Source organism: Lutra lutra, chromosome 4, assembly GCF_902655055.1.
Source record: "Lutra lutra chromosome 4, mLutLut1.2, whole genome shotgun sequence".
Taxonomy (NCBI): Eukaryota; Metazoa; Chordata; class Mammalia; order Carnivora; family Mustelidae; genus Lutra; species Lutra lutra.
Window position 1 is genome coordinate 50,233,285 of NC_062281.1, and position 19,619 is coordinate 50,252,903.

A 19,619-nucleotide genomic window follows, 5' to 3' on the forward strand; every position below is an offset into this window, starting at 1 on the left:
ACTGGCCTATCAGCCACCACATAACACTAGTACTGGGCATGTGCCGGGGGTCTAGACTCAAAATAACAAATGTCAGTGGAACTGGAGCTAATCCCACTGTGGTTGTTACTGAAATCCTTAACTTTTCCCTGTAATTGTCCTGGTCTAGGGAAATCAGGGTTACACGGAAGGGTCAAGTTTGCTGGTTTGTTTTTGTTTTTCCGTCAGTAGACTCGTCTTGGCTGGCATTAAAGCTGAATTAAGAGCACTTATCAGCTGGGTGAAATGGAAAAGATAGCTGGAAGTAGACACCATATGGCTGGCAGTGAGGAAGGAAGTCAGCTCAAGCTTTCACGTTGGCCTTTGCTGATCAGTAGGGAAGATCAACTACGTAAAAATGAGTTAACAGTATATTAAAATGTGTGTATGTGTGTGTATTTTCTGGAATGTCTCTCTTTTAGAAATGCTTTCATGAGTTCTACACAGCCTATTTGATAGTCCTTAGAATTTTTTAAAAATTGTATTTATTCATTTACATCAGACCTATTTTCCAAAAACAATTTAAATTACTGATTCATTTATGAATTCCTACATCAATTTTTAAAAATTTTAAAATCTTGATAATTTGTACTTGAAAGTATTTGATGATCCCACTTTTATTTACATAGTTTTCTAATAAAATTTAACTTTTAAGCATGCCCTTGAATGATAATATTGCAGGTAGGGTCTCATAAAGTGCTCTTAAACTTTATCTTTAAGGCACTTTCCTGAAAAGTACACTTCTGGACAATTATACCACCCACTTGATCTGGGGTCCTTTGGCTGGCCAAGATATTGCTGGAAGAAGTTGCGTGAATCCAAGACTATGGGCACTTTCACCTCTCTTCATGGTGAACTCAAAACCCAAGGCAATCCTTGAATAGTCTTTCCCATCTTTAAATTGTTTTTCTCACTGTGGCCACTTGGCATGCCTTTCTGTCTTAGGGCTCAATGCAGATGTGAATTATTAAAGATCAAATAGTAGACTGATCAAGTGGAAAAATAGATTATAGACTGCAGAGATCTTTCAGCCCCAAACCCAAAGTGAGGAGAAGCTTGGGCCACAGGGCAAAAAAATCCAAAGTGATTCCTGAAATACAATTCAGCACTCTAGAACATCTAGACATATACTAACAAATAGAAAACAAAGTTTTTGTTTGTTCTTTAAGATGTGTCTTTACTAAGGGCTTATCAAAACTTTAGTCCCCAAATCAAGCAGATAGAAATAAATATAGAGGTCACTCTAACAGCTATATTCTCAAAGCCACATTGGTCCATAGTTGTGAAATACATGTGTTTTCCAAATTATATGGAAAGATAATTGGCTAGAACTGTTTTTAAGATATTAATTTTTTAAAAATTTATTTTATAGAATTAATTCAGTTGGGTTACATTCATCATTCTTTGGATGTTTTTAATCATTCTTTGGCTCTTTAATAGTATTTATCCAAAAAGCATTTTTAAATGCTTTTAAAATAAACATAACAGGATAGGGTATCATCAGCAGCATGCCCAAGCACACAAATCAGCCCTGTAATGCTTCTCACAGCCATTGACCCAGCATGGAGGGCAGAAGCAGGCTGAAACTTACTGCATTCTGAGCTCAGCCACATTTCCAATAGAATCTCTCATTTTTAAAAATATATCTTATGGGGGCACCTGGGTGGCTCAGTGGGTTAAAGCTTCTGCCTTCGGCTCGGGTCACGATCCCAGGGCCCTGGGATCGAGCCCCGCATCGGACTCTCTGTTCAGCAGGGAGTCTGCTTCCTCCTCTCTCTCTCTGCCTGCCTCTCTGCCTACTTGTAATCTCTGTCTGTCAAATAAAATAATAAAAAAAAATAAAAAATAAATCTTTAAAAATATAGCTTATGGTTTTGTACAAAATCAATCAGTGATCTGAATTGTTAGAGATCTAATTTAGCTATCCCTGACTTTTTTTTCATTCTCAAAATGCAAAACTGCCTGAGAATGTTAAAGTCCCAGCAAGAAAAGGCCAGTGCTATTTTGGGCTGTCTCTGAAGACTATCATGGAGAAGGGAGGGAGGAAAACGGAGGTAGACACATCTGGGATGCTATTTTCAGGTTCCTGGATTCCAGAAAGACTCTGGAAAGCTGGAAAGAGACCAGAAGTGTAAAAGGAAATGATTAATGAGTAAAGTCAGGACAGAAGAACTCTAGATTGCTTATTCAGGGTATGACTGAGACCTTGAAAACCAGAGAGAACAAGGAAAAGCAGGAAAGAAACCCTCACCTGTGCCAGTCCCTGGTGGGGTGGGGAAGAGCTATTACACATTTTAAATGAACCAGAGCTAAAATTATGTTAAGGAGAAAGAGGGAGAGAGAAAGAGAGACATTTGTCACATTAGTTTCGAATCCCACCAAGATCCTGAAGCTTTGGATAAGATATCCTAGGGACAGAGGGGCGGCTCTGAGCCCGGCTGCATATCAGCTTCCCCAGGAGAGTTTAAAAAAACACCCACGCCCAGGCCTCACCCACAAAAGCATAGTACTAGGAACAGCTTTCCACATTGTGAAAACCTGTAGAGATTACAATGATACTTGTAGGTTACATGAAAACACATTTTTTAAAGTAATATACAAGTCACAGATACTTTAAAATAGCAGTACGGTATTACATGTTATTGTAAAGGAAATATCAAAGTTAGTTAAATGGTTCAATATGAAGACTTTTCATTTTAATTTGAAGAATGGTAATAGTCACTCAACAATTTATTATGATCTTTTAACAAAGATTATTTAAACGAAGCTATGGAGACTATCTTCCTAGAGATCAGGGCTTCTCAAAGGTTGATTTGCAAAAGAATCATCTAGTTGATCTTATTAAGGTGCAGGTTCTGATATGGTTGGTCTGAATGGAGCTCGAGCTTTGGTTTCTAAGGCGTGGCTGATACTGCTGGTCTAGGCATATATGTGGGAGCAGAAGGCTGCGGAATTTTAAATGGCCTCCTTTCCCATATTCTCAGACCTGGAAGACCTCCAAAAATGATTTCTACGTGAGATTTGTCACGTTTATTTCCAATCCAGAGGGTGGAGTGGGAAGAAGAAAGACTTCTTTTTAATGTATCCTAAATGACTCAGCGTTTCCCTTAAAAATATATAGGTCACGGCTTCAACCCTCCCGTGCCCAAAAAGAGTTAAATCATGTACTCCAAAATTATGTCTTGACTCGAAGTGAAATGTTAAATGCCATAAATAAACTATCAGCACCAAAAAAGCAGCAATTTTTTTACGCTAAGAAAATAACTTGTTCCTGAGAAGGCTGGTTGTTCTGCACTCACGGCTGACTTAAGGTGCTGGCTATGCGGCGAGGAACGTAAGGAGGCCACGGGGAGAGCCAAGGGAGGCCAGGGAGCAGATGGACTTGGAGTTAACATCTTAAAAAATGTTTCAGATCATACACCATACTTAAGAATATTGCACGTGTTCTTTGGGAAATGTTTTCTTTTTTTCTCAATGCAAGCGAATTAAGCAAACCCAGATTCTCCTGTTTAAATAAAAGCCTGCTACCACAGGCTCATTGTTTCTTTTTGGGAATTTCTTTCTAAATAAGCCTTTTTAAAAAATGATAATTCCTTACCAACTTTTCGTTTAGTTTTTTTATTTTCCCTCCCTTTAAGTTTGAATTTTTTTGAGCTTTCAAAATACCTGTAAAGTGTCAGACTGTTATGTTTCAAATGCTCCTCAATTTTTGGCGCAAAGAACAGATTAATTTAAAACTCAAAGTATGTTAAATCCATGGCTACTGAGCTTATAAGTCATACTAAGATGTTCTTAGAATGCAAAAGAATAAGATAATAAGGAAATAGTGTTTGAGCACCTGGCAGAAATTAAAGAGGAAGTAATGTACTCTTCCTACTGAATATTTTTTCATTCTTTTTTTTTTTAAGATTTTATTGATTTATTTATTTGACAGAGAGAGCTATAGTAAGACAGGGAACACAAGCAGGGGCAGAGAGAGAGGGAGAAGCAGGCTCTTCACTGAGCCGGGAGCCCGTTATAGGTCTCCATCCCAAGATCCCTAGATCCCTAGGATCCTGACCTGAGCCCAAAGTAGACACTTAACCAACTGAGCCAGCCAGTTGTCCCATACTAGACATTTTTTTCTAGTCATATTCCCAAATATTCACAGTCTTTCGTATTTCAAAGACCACATGAGAGTTACTCAAAAAAGTAGCAGAAATTGCTCTGAACTTGAAGGTCGTGCTCTTGCCAAAGTTGCCCTACTAAAAGAAAGGTTAGAAAATGCCTCATTTTTTCCACATTCTTATTCCAGTGGCTCTTGCCTCCCCTGATCTTCTAAGAAGAATGTCTGTGTTTGAGCATCCAGTATGGTAGCCACCAGCAAGGCAAGGTGTCCTGTAAGTATAAAATACATATTCAATTCCCAGACTAGGTATAAAAAATAATAAAAGAAATAAATAAAAGTACCCTATTAATAATTTGATCTCCACTTTACAAGTAAGGATATTGGGCTTAGAGAGGTCACGTGATTTTGCTCGAGTCATGCTTCTAGTAAGTGGGAGAGATGGGTTCAAACTGACCTCTGTCTGAGGTCAAAGCCCATCTCTTAGCCAGGGTGTTACAGGCTAGGACCAGGGTGAGGTGAGGGAAGCATTTGCCATCGGTGCAAAATTTAAGGACACTGAAAACCTAGTAATGAAGATATATAATATTTTAATGGATTTTTTAAAAATCAAAATTAGTGCAAAAATTCCATAAGGAAGAAAATTTTAAGCAAAGACAGCATTTTTTTCTGGACTGGCATGATGCAGCCCTACTCACCTTACCCCAGTCTTGGCCCAGACCATTGGTCCACCTTCCGGAATGACTGCTCACTTTCGTATGTGTTACCTTTTCAAATATATTCGGCTCTTGGAGAGGGGCCCGAACCTCACATGTCATAACTTATGCTGGTGGCTCCCAGGCCTAGTGAAGAACATGGGAGGTAGTACTAAATACAGGAATAGAGAGGGGCGCCTGGGTGGCTCAGTGGGTTAAGCCGCTGCCTTCGGCTCAGGTCATGATCCCAGGTCCTGGGTTCGAGCCCCACATTGGGCTTTCTGCTCAGCAGGGAGCCTGCTTCCTCCTCTCTCTCTGCCTGCCTCTCTGCTTACTTGTGATTTCTCTCTGTCAAATAAATAAATAAAATCTTTAAAATAAATAAATAAATAAATAAAATAAATACAGGAATAGAAAAAGACTAAAAGGAAATAACCCCCGGTGTTTAGAGAGGACTTTCTGTGGGGGGGGGCGGTGGTGATGGGATGGGGAACCAGGGTGATTACCCCATCATCTAGCTATAAAACATTAGCAATTCAAAACGAATGCTTAAATTTAGCTGAATAAGCCGTGAACTTGATTTAAGATTGTGGAGTAAGCACATCGAGCTGAGAAAGGTAGTTAAAACAACAATTTTACACAATGGATGAAACACCATGACTTTCACAGCCAAACTCAACAAACTGAGTATGCTATTGGGAAATCCTGGCCAGTCTGTTTAACTCCCATTGTTCACTGTGTGAATCACAGGGTAGACCTTTTACAATAGGACTTTCCAAACACCAGTTGTATGACAGGGGCTCATAAGCAGACCTAAAGAAACTCAGTCATCCCTCTATATTGGAACGTCTTCATCAAGAGGGCCAAACAGAATTTCCTATGGAACTTACAAATCTTACTACCAAATGTATACAACTGTCCATATCTCTCTGTTCCCTTTCCCAGCTAAGCTGCTTCAAGAAATAACCAAACCCAGGGCACCTGGGTGGCTCAGTGGGTTAAGCCGCTGCCTTCAGCTCAGGTCATGATCTCAGAGTCCTGGGATCGAGCCCCACATCGGGCTCTCTGCTCAGCAGGGAGCCTGCTTCCTCCTCTCTCTCTGCCTGCCTCTCTGCCTGCTTGTGCTCTCTCTGTCACATAAATAAATAAATTCTTAAAAAAAAAAAAAAAAAAGGAAATAACCAAACCCCCAATCCTGCCTCTACCTCATTTCCCTGTTTAGTTCACTCGCTTCTGGTACCCACTCCTCTCTCTATGCAGAAACTACCTTTGTTACAGTTCTCAGTGACCTCCTTGTCGTCAAATCTAATGGACAAGTCATGACTTGCATCTTTCTTGGTCTATTAGCTGCTTTTGACACAGTTGGCTTTTGCCTCCTTTAATTACTCTTTTCTTGGCTTGATTCTCTAGTCTCCTGGTTTTCATCCACATTCTTGGATATTCCTTCTGAATTTCCTTCAAAGGAATTCTGTAGTGGAAACACACTTTCAGGGGGGCCTGGGTGGCTCAGTGGGTTAAGCCTCTGCCTTTGGCTCAGGTCATGATCTCAGTGTCCTGGGATGGAGCTCTGCATCAGGCTTTCTGCTCAGCGGGGAGCCTGCTTCCCCCCCCCCCCCCCCCCCCCCCGCTCTCTGCTTGCCTCTCTGCCTACTTGTGATCTGTCTCTATCAAATAAATAAATAAAATCTTAAAAAAATTAAATAAACACACTTTCATCTCTGTCTTGTCTCCCTTGCCATAACATTCCCCATCACTGATGTCTCCCCAGTCTTCATCATATATATCAATCTCCCTTCACCTTTAGAAACCTCAATTCTTACTATGGGTTTGTATTGCTCCACCAGGATCTGTCCCCCGTCCCTAAATGCAAATCATGCCATCAAATGTAGCATGGATAGGATCATCAGAATTTGAGGATCTGACAATCATTATAGGTTACTCTACTAAAATCATCCGGTTTCTTTGTCTTCCCAATTAGGCCTTGTCTGGCTCATATTTGCCATGGTAGCCTCAGTGCCTGGAGAAGAACTTGGCACATATTAGTATATATCAGCATGATTTTGGCTGAAAATGACAGAAATCCCAACTCAAAATGACCTAAACAAAAAAGAAAGAAAGCCTATCACAGAACTGGAAGTCCAACATCGAGTATGCCAGCGGCTTCATGATGCCAGCAAAAGCTCTCCTTAGTTCTTTTCCAGGTCATCTTCATCCTAAGGCCAATTTCATTCATCAACAAGGCTGCCTGGGGGAAGCAAGGGGAACTACACGACCCTTGTTCCAGAAGAAATGCCTGTCCTTTTATTTTTCTGTACCTCTAGTCAACAGTGGCTAATCAAAAAACCGTAACTGGCCCAGCCATTTTATTTGCAGGGGACAGGAGGGAGGAACATCTATTTGGAGTACATTTCTCAGATGTGAAAGTTCTTGGGATGGTTAATATATAAAGCCAATTAGATTTCATATAAATAATTATAGAAACTATATTACCCAATTCAAGAGAAAAAAAAAACACAACTCTGAGATTTCCCCAACATTCCTTTAAGCCAAGCCCTTCCAGAAGCAAGTTGTTTGTTTGTTTGTTTTTTAAAAGATTTCATTTATTTATTTGACAGACAGAGAACACAAGTAGGCAGAGAGGCAGGCAGAGGGAGATGGGGGGAAGCAGGCTCCCTGCTGAGCAGAGAGCCCGATGGGGGGCTCAATTCCAGAACCCTGGGATCATGACCTGAGCTGAAGGCAGAGGCTTTAACCCACTGAGCCAACCAGGTGCCCCCAGAAGCAAGTTTTAAACCTTTGCTCCAAAAAATGTCCTTTATTTTACAAATCCCATTCTGCTTTTCCACTTCCCAATTCCTGGGACTATCTACCTCCCAAACCTTAAGGAATTAAAGTCTTTCTTTTCTGTGTGGTTCTCAAAGTTTTGTCCCAAATCTGGGGGTTGAGGAGAATATAAATATAGATATAGATATAAAATTTCAGAAACATTCTGAAAATTTTATTTGTCGGACAAATGACCCTCCTAATCACCTTCAGTTTCTTCTGACTGGTTCATGTTGCTCAAACTCCAGTCACTAACCCTAAAGTCACTAAAGACAAACCAGTTTTCCTGTCTCTATGATGCAAACTTCTAGATGCTTCCTAGCTTTTCTGTCACCCTTCCTCTCGCTCTGTTTCAAATCTGTGTTTCCTTTCCCTTGGCTTATCTGCTATTTTTAGCTCAGTGCTTGTCCTTTGGATTTGTCACTCACATTTATCTCAGATTAAGCCCTCGGTATTTTCTCAAAGCTCTGCTTGAACTCCTCCCTAGCTGGTTCTGCTCTCCACTGCCTTGGGCTGCCAGGCTCTGGGGTGTCAAATGCCTGCAGTCACCCTGTATGTGGCTACTTCTTCCCTTTCCTTGTGCCCTCTCCTCCTTTTATGTTTAAATTCCTTATTTTAATTCATATTTAGCAGTCCTAGGCAGTCCAAACACTAATTTCCCCTAGTTCATCCCCCATAACACAACCACCTACTGACAGAGGCATTTACATGATATTAACCACCCTTGGCTCTTCCAGTCATGAGGGACAGGCTCAAGCTCAGGCTAGCAAAGCTGATTTACTTTAGGGAGCCTGGTCCCTGTTTGGTTTCACTTGAGTTACTTGGGTCTAATTGAAGATCTGGCTCACTCCATAGAAATCAATATCTGAGCTAATCATCAGCTAGATCTAAGGAATTCAGGCTTGCCTGGTTCTTAACTTAAGAAATTGGGAAAGTAATAACACCAATTATTAAGAAAAAGAAACATAATAATTGAGACCAGAAATGGGCAAACTTTTCTGTAACGAGCCAGATGGCAAATATTTTTGGCTTTAGTGGGCCTTCTTGTCTCTGTTACAACTACTCAACTCTGCCCTTGCAATGTGAAAGCAGCCATAGGCAATCATAAATGAAGGGGTATGGCTGTGTTCCATCCAAACTTATTTACAGAAACAGGCGGTGGGCTGGACTTGGTCCACAGGTAGTAGTTTGCCAACCACTGACCCAGATGACCAGTACACATGCTGACTGATGTCCCCCCCTCCCCACTGCCCTGCCAAGGCCAAGATGTGTGCCAGGAAGATGAGAAGGCATGAAGTCCCTCCTCATGGAAGGAAGGTCAGTTTATTTGGTGGTAAATCATAGGAAACAATTTTATATTAAAACAAGCCCAGATATTTTATGAAATAGAAAACCACTTTGGACCTTGTTGAGGCAGGCTCTCAGGAATATGGTTTTGACTCTCCTCTGCTATTAGGGGATCTCTGGTGGGAAAGTTTAAGAAATGCTGACTGGGAGATACTTTTATAACTAATGACTACATGGTAACACCAATGCCATCTTGTCTAATTGAAGTGTCTTTGTTTCCCCACACAGGTCTGAAATGTGGCTCATGCTGGACCTTTTGTCCTAAGACTAACAAATTTTGTTCTCTTTCAGGATTTCACTGTAATCCCTGCCTGCCGGCCAGTGAGATCCTCAGACTTTCTTCGGCATTTCTAGAAGAACCCAGTTATTTTAGTACAACATCCTGAAGCTTTCTGCTGTTCTTCTGCTGAGGTTGCTGCAATTATGTGTTTTTTTTATCTTTTTTTTTTTTAAAACTGCAGTATACTTGACGCACAATGTTACATTAGTTTCAGGTTATTGTCTTTTCTGGCTTATCCCACATCTGAATATTATATAGTGAATCTTCATTATTCAGATTCCATATTTGCAATTTCACCTACTCACTGAAATTTATTTGTAACCCCAAAATCAATATTCATGACATTTTCACGGCCAGTAGCAGACATGTGCTGAGAGGCAAAACATTTGAGTCACTCCATTTGCATGTTCCCAGCAGAGGTCAAACAAGGTGACATCTGCCTTCTTAGTTCAGCTCTCATACTGGAAGTCTGTATCTTTTTTACGGTGTATTTACTGCAACACATCTGCTTTTTGTTGGGGATTTTGCTTTTTACATGGCTCCCAAGTGCAGTACAGAAGTGCTGTCTGAGGTTTTCCTAAGTGCAGACAGGCTGTGATGTGCCTCACAGAGAAGACACTTGTGTTAGAGAAGCTTCACTCAGGCATGAGTTCTAGTGCCGATGGCCATGAGTTTAATGCTAATGCATCAACAGTACATCCAAAATGTCTTTAAACAGAAAAATACATAAAATAAAGTTATGTGTTGATTATCGGCAAAAATAGTGTAACCGGAGGCTCATAGGAACCTAGCTCTGGATTTCCCCTAGGATCCCAATTCAGTATTTGCTAATTCAGTGTTCAGTGACTTTACAGAACATAACTACAACAGATAAACAAGAATCCACTGTAATTCCATTTGCGGGGCCCTGTTACTCTGTGCTCAGTTTTCGGCGTTCTCAAAGCTGCCCCATCATATTGCCATCTACTTCTCTAAGACAGGTCTTGGGAGGTCTTGCCACTCACACGTGGATCCGCAGCAGCAACATCACCTGGGAAGTTGTTAGAAATGTGGAATCCCAGGTGCTCCTGGCTGGCTCAGTTGGTTAAGCATTCAACTCTTGATTTTGGCTCAGGTCATGATCTCAGGGTAAAGGGTTCCAGCCCTGCATCAAGCTCTGTGGTAGGCAAGGAACCTGCTTAAAATTCTCTCTCTCCCTCTGCCCCCAGCCCCACCACCTTGCATGCTGTCTCTCGAAAGAGAGAAAGAAAGAAAGAAAGATGCAGAATCTCAGGCCCCACCCCAGATGTAGTGAATCAAATTCTGTATTTAAACAAGATTCCTGGTGATTCATATAGACATTGAAATTTGAGAAGCACTCCTTTAACACACCTCCTTCATGCCCACAATGATCTCACTGGTCACAGTTGTTTTTTTTTTCCTGGTTATACTAGAATCACCTTTACTTTCTATATGCCAAATAGTGGCCTCTCATGGTCAGTTCTGAATTTCTAGTCTGATACCATCCATCCACCAACTCATGAATCCAGTAATTAAACCAACAAGCTTTTTTTGAGAATCCATGTTGGAGTAGATATAATTCTGAAAGTGAGTTTACACAGAAAAAAATGTCCTCAAAGGACCTGCATTCTGTAAGGGAGATAGCCTGCAAACCAACACCATAAATTACCAACTAAATAGCATGAATAGATTCACAAAAGAGACACAATGGTAACATGGAGATTAACACTGATGGATATGGTCTATGAATACTTCCTGGAGGAATTATTTTGAACACAAAATAACTTTAATCCTTGTCAATATGATTCACATTCATTAAACATTAATCCTTTCAAATCTAATATGTGACATCCTTTGTTTACACACACAACTACTTTAAAATAGTTTTCCTACACAGGAGCAAAAAATAACAACAACAAAAGAAGCGCAACTAAGAAATAACAAAGAATGTGTGCAGAGAGATGGAAGTGTTTTCATACCTACTCTTCAAGTTTCTTTGAATCCTGGTATAATAATTCAATTTCCCTTTCCTTTCCTTACAGATTCTGATGATCCTGCAAAATGTGAAAGTTCTGGTCATTTTGTGGTCTACTTTCATGTAATATGACCCCTCATCAGGCCAGAACTCTATATAAGAAATTAACTTTTTTCCAGTATGTCTTTTAAGAAGGCACAAGTTCATTTCCCCTCTTATATGAAATTAGATATGATAGAAGTATAAAACAAATACAGAAGAAATATTGAATCAAATGAGCTACTGACTATTGGACTGAACAGTCACTTAGGTCTTGGAGAAGAGCCTTATCCTCTGAGTACAAGAAAACTGCAATTTAACTTGCTATCATTTTTCACTGATTGTCACAAAAATGACTCACAGCCGGTCTGTATCGGCCGCTTCAGTTCACCAATAAGAAACCTGAGGCACTGGAAGGTGAAGTGATTTTATGCTATGAGTCAGCAGAGCCCTGGGAAGCTGTGAGGGAATATGAGCTGTGGGCAATTTGGGATAAGAATGTTCTAAGTCAGTGAGCAACATTATGAAGAGGTAAATTTGAAATTAAAAGCTATAATTAACTCCCTAAGCTGGAGCTTTGTTTTATCCTCTTCATTTTGGAATAACGAAAACAGTCTCTTAATATCTTGGAAAATAAGTAAGGGAAGGCTGAGTAGAAATGTGAACCTCTGTGAGTCGTGTGTGTGTTGCGAAGCTGGTGGTATTGTGACATGTACAATTGGGATACGTGTGTAACAAGGTAGGCGTGGATGTTCCAATGTACATTGTGAGTAATTTATACATATATTAATGTACTCCTGGGTAAAAGGAGTCTGCGTCATCCAGCAAGTATAAATACATAAATAAACAAACAAACAAACAAATAAACAAATAAATGCAGAATTCCTCACAATTCACTTCTATAGTTGCAGGAAGCTGGCATGTTATTAAGTGATGGAGTTTGACATAGGGAACAAGAGTAGCAACCCAAGGTAGTACTTCAGGAAGACAGAGAGGTCGAGAAGCTGAAGAAACTGAGACTTTGGAGTGCACGGCTATAGATTCTGCTTTGCTTCTCACTTGCTGTCTTCCTGGGCAGGTCCTTTCCTTTCTGTTTCTTCATCTGCAGTGAGGAAAGGTGGCTGGACTAGGGGGTGTCTGGCATCCCCTACACACGGTTCTTGTGCTATCTGTATTTACAGAGTGTGCTCTCACTGGAGTCCCGAGAGAGACCCACTCTACAGCCATCACCCCACAAACTCAGACCTGTTATTCCTCTCCCTTTCTTTGTGCTAGTAACCTCATTCCTAGAGATGCTATTTCCTATCTGGGAAAACTCCTGAGATTTTTTTTTTTTTTCCCCCTGCTATGACAGGAGGAAATGGTTTGAAGTCTGACAGACTGTCCAAATTCTGTTTTCCCTAAATCATTGACTGTGTACTGGTGTTGGTTCCATGCTTACTAACTGTGTGACTGGAAGCTCTTGCTAGACCTCAGTTTCTTCATCCATGAAATGGGTATAATAATATCTATTTCATAGTTTCTTGAGTAAATTCAACAAATAAAGTAATGCTAAGTGATTCTGCATGAAATACTAGGTACATAATAGATTTCAAAAATAGTAGTTCCCTTCCTACTTTCTCCACATTCTGTTGTTTGTTATACTTAAAAGGTTAGTCCTCCAAAAGTCAGACCATAATTCAGTGGTTGAAGACAGATTCAGCTTCTCACCCTTGAAACTCCATTATGTAGGCAATTACATATTCTGCTTAAACAGCAGATCCAGGCCTTAAGTACACCACCAATTCTCTTTTTAATAGATGGGAAAGGTGGGGCCTAAGCCAACTATCCACTAAAGACTGAGTGAGAGTAAATAACAGCATGTAGGCACTTTGCACAAGTCTGACATTCCATATTTATGCCATACCTTTGGGGCAGAAAAGCTAAAATAGAACATAGAGATCTTTCTAATGTGGGCAGTAGGGGCCACTTGTAATGATGCTGAGGTAATGCTTGGATGAGCTCAGAAGAGCTGAAGCAACCAAAATCCCCCAGAGAGCAATGAGGAGAAACAGGTACGATCATGGCCCAGGAGGAAGGATTAAGGTATGCTAATGCAAACACCGTGATTCTTTTTTGTATATTGAAGCCAACTACACAGCAAGGGAGGGATAAGAAATTTACTCTCTCAACTCGGACTTTTAATAAACAGCATTAATGTGAAGGTTCCTAACTATCCACGGAGTCTGATAATGGCGCAAAGAACATTTAAGAAAAGCTGTATGGCTGGGCAATGTGTCTTTAAATTGTTTGCTGGGAGAAACCTCTCACAGAATGCAAAAGCTCTGGTCTTGTGTTCAGCTAGGTTGATAACCCCCCTCATCTGAAATGGGCTCCCACCGACCCCATCCCACCCCCACCCACTCTCTTCCACCACGCACACATTGCTTTTTCTCTTAGTTTAAATTCTATGGAAATTGACCATGGTAAAAGCATGGCAAAGAAAACTTAAAATGCTTTATATAGCACTTAGAAAGTTTGAGCCCTCCTTTGCAGAGGAGAAATCTAGGACAAAGCATGACTGCGGCCTGTGCGAAGCCACACACTAAAGCCTGTACTGTAAAGAGAAACTATGTTACTAGTCAGAGAATCGGGGATGATTCTTAATGTGTCGCCAGTTTATTTTGTGCTGGGCAGGAAGCTGGGATTGGAAGATACAAAAATTAAGAAGGTATGGAAAGTCTCAAAAAAAAAAAAAGGAAAAGAAAAAAGAAAGATGGTCTCTAACCTTAAGGTGCTCACAAGTTAATAGAGGCAACAGATTAAGCCTCCTTTACTGTTAGCACAGTGGGAGCTCAGCATGGTAACTTCCATTTGCAGAGGTAGCTGCCTGAGGAGCAAGATGTCAAGATGTCTCAGGGACAGGGCAGACTGAGGGGCTGACCGGTGCTAACCTGGTCACCACACCCCCACAGTATGCCCACTCTTTCCTTTGTGCCTGATGAGCCTAAGGCTTACAGCCTCACAGGTGACCAGAGCACTCATCTTAGGACCTCTGGGCTAATTTTATGTTGCAGAGCACTCTGCAAATATCTTATTCCTGTAGGTTTCTGGTTTGAGCAGCCTAGATTTGCCATGTGTATACGGCGATGTGTACATTATGCCATCATTTTTATATTCCTTAATGTTTTCTAAAGATAAAACTTAAAATGAAACAAATGTGTTATCGTCAAAACGAAGGAAATCAAAGTGTTCTGCCAATTTTGTTGTTCTAACATCTTGAGAAACTGAATACATAACAGACTAATTTGTGCTGTTATTTTCATAGTCTTTAAAGATAGTGATGATAAACCCATTATTTTTAGACTTTAATTCAGACAAAATACAGTTCTGGGGGAAAAAAAGTCAATTTTAGCACAAATCAGGGTGAGCTTGGCTTTCAAAGTAAGTATCATGCATTATGAATTCTTGACACATCCTATAAAAGAAAGATAGTGTTATTTGCATATACACAATATAAAAAATACAGGCTAAGTCTGGGACTTACAGAGTTAAATGATGCCATCATAATGAATCATTGGGATTATTGGTTTTTCCTAAGCTATACTTATTTTCTCACATTAGTAATCGTGTGCTTATGCTCTGATGCCAAGGTGTGCAGGTGCTGTTGCTGATCTGTCAGAATTCCCATGCTTACTCTGTACCAGCTTGACGAAATGGGCCTGAAGGAGTCATAGATACATTTGCAGTCAGGCTTTGGCATGCACACAGAAGACATTGAACTTGACCATCTTAACTACAGGAATTTTAAAAGGTTGGTATGGGAATGGTAAGATCTTTTCTAAGAGACAGTGGATGTGGGTGGACCTACTTATAGATGAGATCTATTTCCTTTCCATGAAAATGGGTATCAGGTTAGAGACCTTCCTGAGACCAGCAAGGATCCAAAAGAACCATCCAGCCTCATAGGATCTGTTCTATTATTCAAGCAAGACAGGTTAACATAGGGAAAAAGAAAAACAAAGTGCAATAAGAGGAATGAGCACTTCTGCTTGAAGGTAAACATTTGAAAGTCAAATGTTTGAGATACTCAGGCTACATTCAATAACTCAAGAATGAGCCTACTAATTCTTAATATTCCATCTGCTTGGTATTCTTTTCAAATTGACCAAGTTTATATAAAAGAGTAGAATTTTCCCTACTGTACATGCTTTCTTTTTTTTACCCTGTATAATCCCACAAATCCTATGAACAAATACATGAGGATATTGTGAAAGGAAAGTAAATGATCTTGAAGTAATTTGCAGGACTACCCATGTAGCAAGAGAGGGCCTGCAGTCTTGAACCCCAGTCCAGCCCCCACTTCTGGAGACACGGTTGAAGCATGAAAAATTACATTTGTGTGCTCTCTTTTAAAATAAAGACCCTTAAAAAATAAGAGAACAGCCAATACATTCTGGAAAAAAAAAAAAAAAAGAGCTGACCAATATTAAAACAGTGTATGTGTGTGTGTGTGTGTGTGTGTGTCTGTGTCTGTGCCTGTGTCTGTATCTGTGTGTCTGTGTGTAAAACAGTGAGGCAGCAGTGCATCAATAGACAGAATAAAAGAACAGAATAGAACGTTCTAGAGACGAATAGAGAGTCAAATGCAAGAAGGAATTTAGTATTTGTTAATGGTTTCATCTCAAATAAATGTAGGAACAATGGATATTTCAATATATAGTGTTAGACATCTGGATGGCCCCCTGGGAAACACAAAGTTGGATCTATATTCACTCTGAGTTAACAGGACAACTCCCATAAGATAAAAAAAATTTAAATGTTATAAAGGGGTAAATTCTAAAACTATTAGAAGAAAAATGTGGGAGGATTCTTTATGACTTAAAATCAAAAATCACTAAGGCAAAATTGCTAAACTAAATACGAATTTATTTTAAAAGTCTGTTTAGGAAAATAAACACTGTAAACAACATCAAAAAACAACTGACAGGTTAGAAAAATATTTGCAACTCATATCACAAAAGGCTAATTCCTCTAATAAATTAAGAGCTTCTAAAAAATCGGGAGAAAAAAACCCAGTAACTCAAAAGAAAAGTGAGCAATGAATGAACAGATGGTTCACAGAAAGTAAATTAAAATGATTCAAACAAATGAGGAGACACTCAATCTCAGTAATGAGGTGCATGCAAATTAAAACTACGCTGAAACACAATTAAAATCCAAAGTAGGGCACTCTGTTGATCTGATTGTAGAGAAACAGGTGCTGCCATGTACAGTTGGTGGGGTGGTAAACTATTACAACTCTTGTGGAGAACAATTTCATGCTGTCAGAATTATAGGTGCACATTATATTTCACCAAGCCATTCTACTTCTTAATGTATACACAAATTTTCCACTATACCACTTTTTTTAAATTATAGTACAAGTATCCATCTGTGAGAGAGAAGTTAAATGAAATTGTAATATATTTACATGATGGAATGTAAATCAGCTGGTTTTACATATATATGTGTGTGTGTGTGTGTGTGTGTGTGTGTGTGTGTGTGTGTGTAGACTGATATGGAAAGAGCTCTCTGATTCATTGATAAGGAAGAAAGGTTCAGTAAAGTATGCCCTCTCTGGGGTAAGTAGATGGGAAGTAAGAACCTCTCTTCACATTTGTTCATGTACTCAGAGACTCTGGGAGGATACCTGAGATCTTCTTAACAAGAGCTGGGTGGTGAAGGGATGGAGGAGAAGGGTAGAAAGATTTTCAGGACTTGGAAAGAAGTTTTCAAAACTACAGCTGCGTGGGATCAGAGGCACAGTCTGGGGTTATGGAACTGACTGAACTGAGTGGTCCCCTCCGCATCAGACAAAAATGGCTTTGGCTTCATCTTCCCAGAGCTCCTGCCAACAGCACTGGGCAGCTCTCAGCTCATTCTAGAATCAAAGAGCAGACTTAGAAGACACCACAAGGGGCCATGGCACTAGAACTTGGATGCCAGCCATCGGCATCCCTCCCCTTTCCCAATTTTCTCCTTCGCTACACTAGTAGTTCTCAACTAGGGGTGACTTTGCCCTGAGGAGGCATGTTTGGTTGTCATGGCTGGGAGTACATCTATTTGGCTTAAAATGTCAGTCGTGTTGAAGTTAAGAAACCTGGCACCAGGGTAAGATACCATGGAAAGGGTGAAACCTATGAGGGAGAAAGCACAGGGAAAATGAGGAATGTGCTGTCATTAAGAAGCCTGAAACCTTTACACCCACCCCTGCGTCTGAGGTAACTCAAGAGTCCTGGGTAGAGGCAAGAGATGGATGATTTTTCTGTGCCCTGGTATGACAAACACTGTGAAACTCAATCTTGAATAAAACATGAAACAGATCTAAAAGCACAGTGCTATAATTCAAGAATAACAACTCCTTAAATCCCCACATGTATTGGGCATCTGTGTTCAGTGTGGGCCCCTCTCATTATTGCCCATTCCACTCACAGCGACGCCTGATTCACACAAGACCCTGTGTGTGGAAACACCGGAGAGACTCGGGAAAAGCAGCGCTCCCACTGCAGGCTGTTGTCTCTGGAAGGTAATTCAGCAGCTGTTAACAAGTCTCCATTTACTGCAGAGCAGCTAAAGGAAAGGAGAACGCTGTGCTGACTCACTAATTGCCAGACACTTGGGGCGGGTGCGCGGAAGGGAGGGGAGGGACTGCTGGAGGACACCAATCACTCGGTGCGAGGGGCTGACTGGAATGAGGCCAGCATTCCAGGCTTCACAGGCTGATGTTCCGAAGCACAGGGAATCATCTGCAGGGGCAGAAACGACAGTAAGAAAATGCATTCTGATGCCAGGGAAAACAATCAGGGAGAATGAGAGCAAGTGAGAAAGAACAGATAATTAGCAGAGTGGTAGAGGGCATCAGGTGCAGAGCTGGCATCCTCCTCCGAGGGGTCTGCCGGTGACGGAGACCCAGATTCCCAATGGGTGCTTTGTGGGTGAGGACCAGACCCGCACACCGCAGCCTGGGGCATTCTGAGCGAGCGCACAGCTTCCGCAGGGTGTGTGGTATTTATCCACGGAGCAATGGGAAATGGGCTTGCCCTCTCACTTTCCAGGAATTTCTCTTAAAGGGAGCTACCGTGGCCCTCTGCCCTACTTGGAGCTTGGTTTTATGGAATTTTGCCTGGTTTACTTATGGAGCTAGTCCTGTACTCTCAAAGAATTAAATGCGTGGCCTTCATGGACATTTTCCCATTCTTCACTCTCCTTGGGTTGGTTGTCACTGAGCCATTAGGTCTCTCTCTCTCTTTTTTTTTAAATTTAAAATATTTTATTTATTTATTTGACAGAGAGAGAGATCACAGGTAGGCAGAGAGGCAGGCAGAGAGAGAGGAAGGAAGCAGGCTCCCTGCTGAGCAGAGAGCCTGATGTGGGGCTCCATCCCAGGACCCTGAGATCATGCATGACCTGAACCGGAGGCAGAGGCTTAACCCACTGAGCCACCCAGGCGCCCCAAGTCAGTCTCTTTTTGACTATTCTTTCTCCCCCTCGGAACATGAAACTCTTCCTGGTGTTGAACAAGGAAGTGGACACATAGTACATTCAGGGCAGGACGGAGAAAGTCAGTCTCATAGGTCAAAGCAACTCAAACAGTATTTACCAATTATTTTTGGCCATTATTTTGTGTCCTGATGGGGAAACACCAGCAACAAAACTCCTTGAAGAATGACCGAAGATAACATTCTCTCCTCAAGAAATGAAGCGTACAAATGCACCTCAAATCTTTCACGCCTTTGAAGGCTTAGGGAAAAATTTCCGTGCAGAGGTCAAGATTTAAGATTAGCTACTCTAAGTTTCAATAACGAGATTCTCCATTTCCTTAGAATGGTACTAAAAATCAGAAAAGCTTCCATCCACGCCATCCTTAATATTTCAGAAGGTTGCTATATACATTCTCTTGTTTACTCCTTGCAGCAACCTTGGTGAGATTGCCCTAGTGTCCGCATTTTAAAGACCAAGAAACCAAGGTCCAAAAAGAAGACTGTAAATTACTTAAGGTCACAGAGCCAATAACACAGCTGTTTCTAGACTCCAGTGCTACAAACACTTCTCAGCTACCACAAATAACTTAGCCAGGCAGGGGTGGGAGGGTGGGGGAGGTGTAGGGGGTCCTGGGGGGGTAGGAAGGAGGGGAATCAGCAGCAAAGATTTATTTAGTATTCCCTATGTGTTCAGCACTGTGTTAAACACTTGCATTCTTTACTTTTTTAATGCTAGTCACAATCCTGCAGTGTGGGGATGTCATTTCCAACATCGTCTAATAACAATACCTATGTATGGTAGGAAGGTGGGAGCTGGGTAATAAAAATTAGTAAC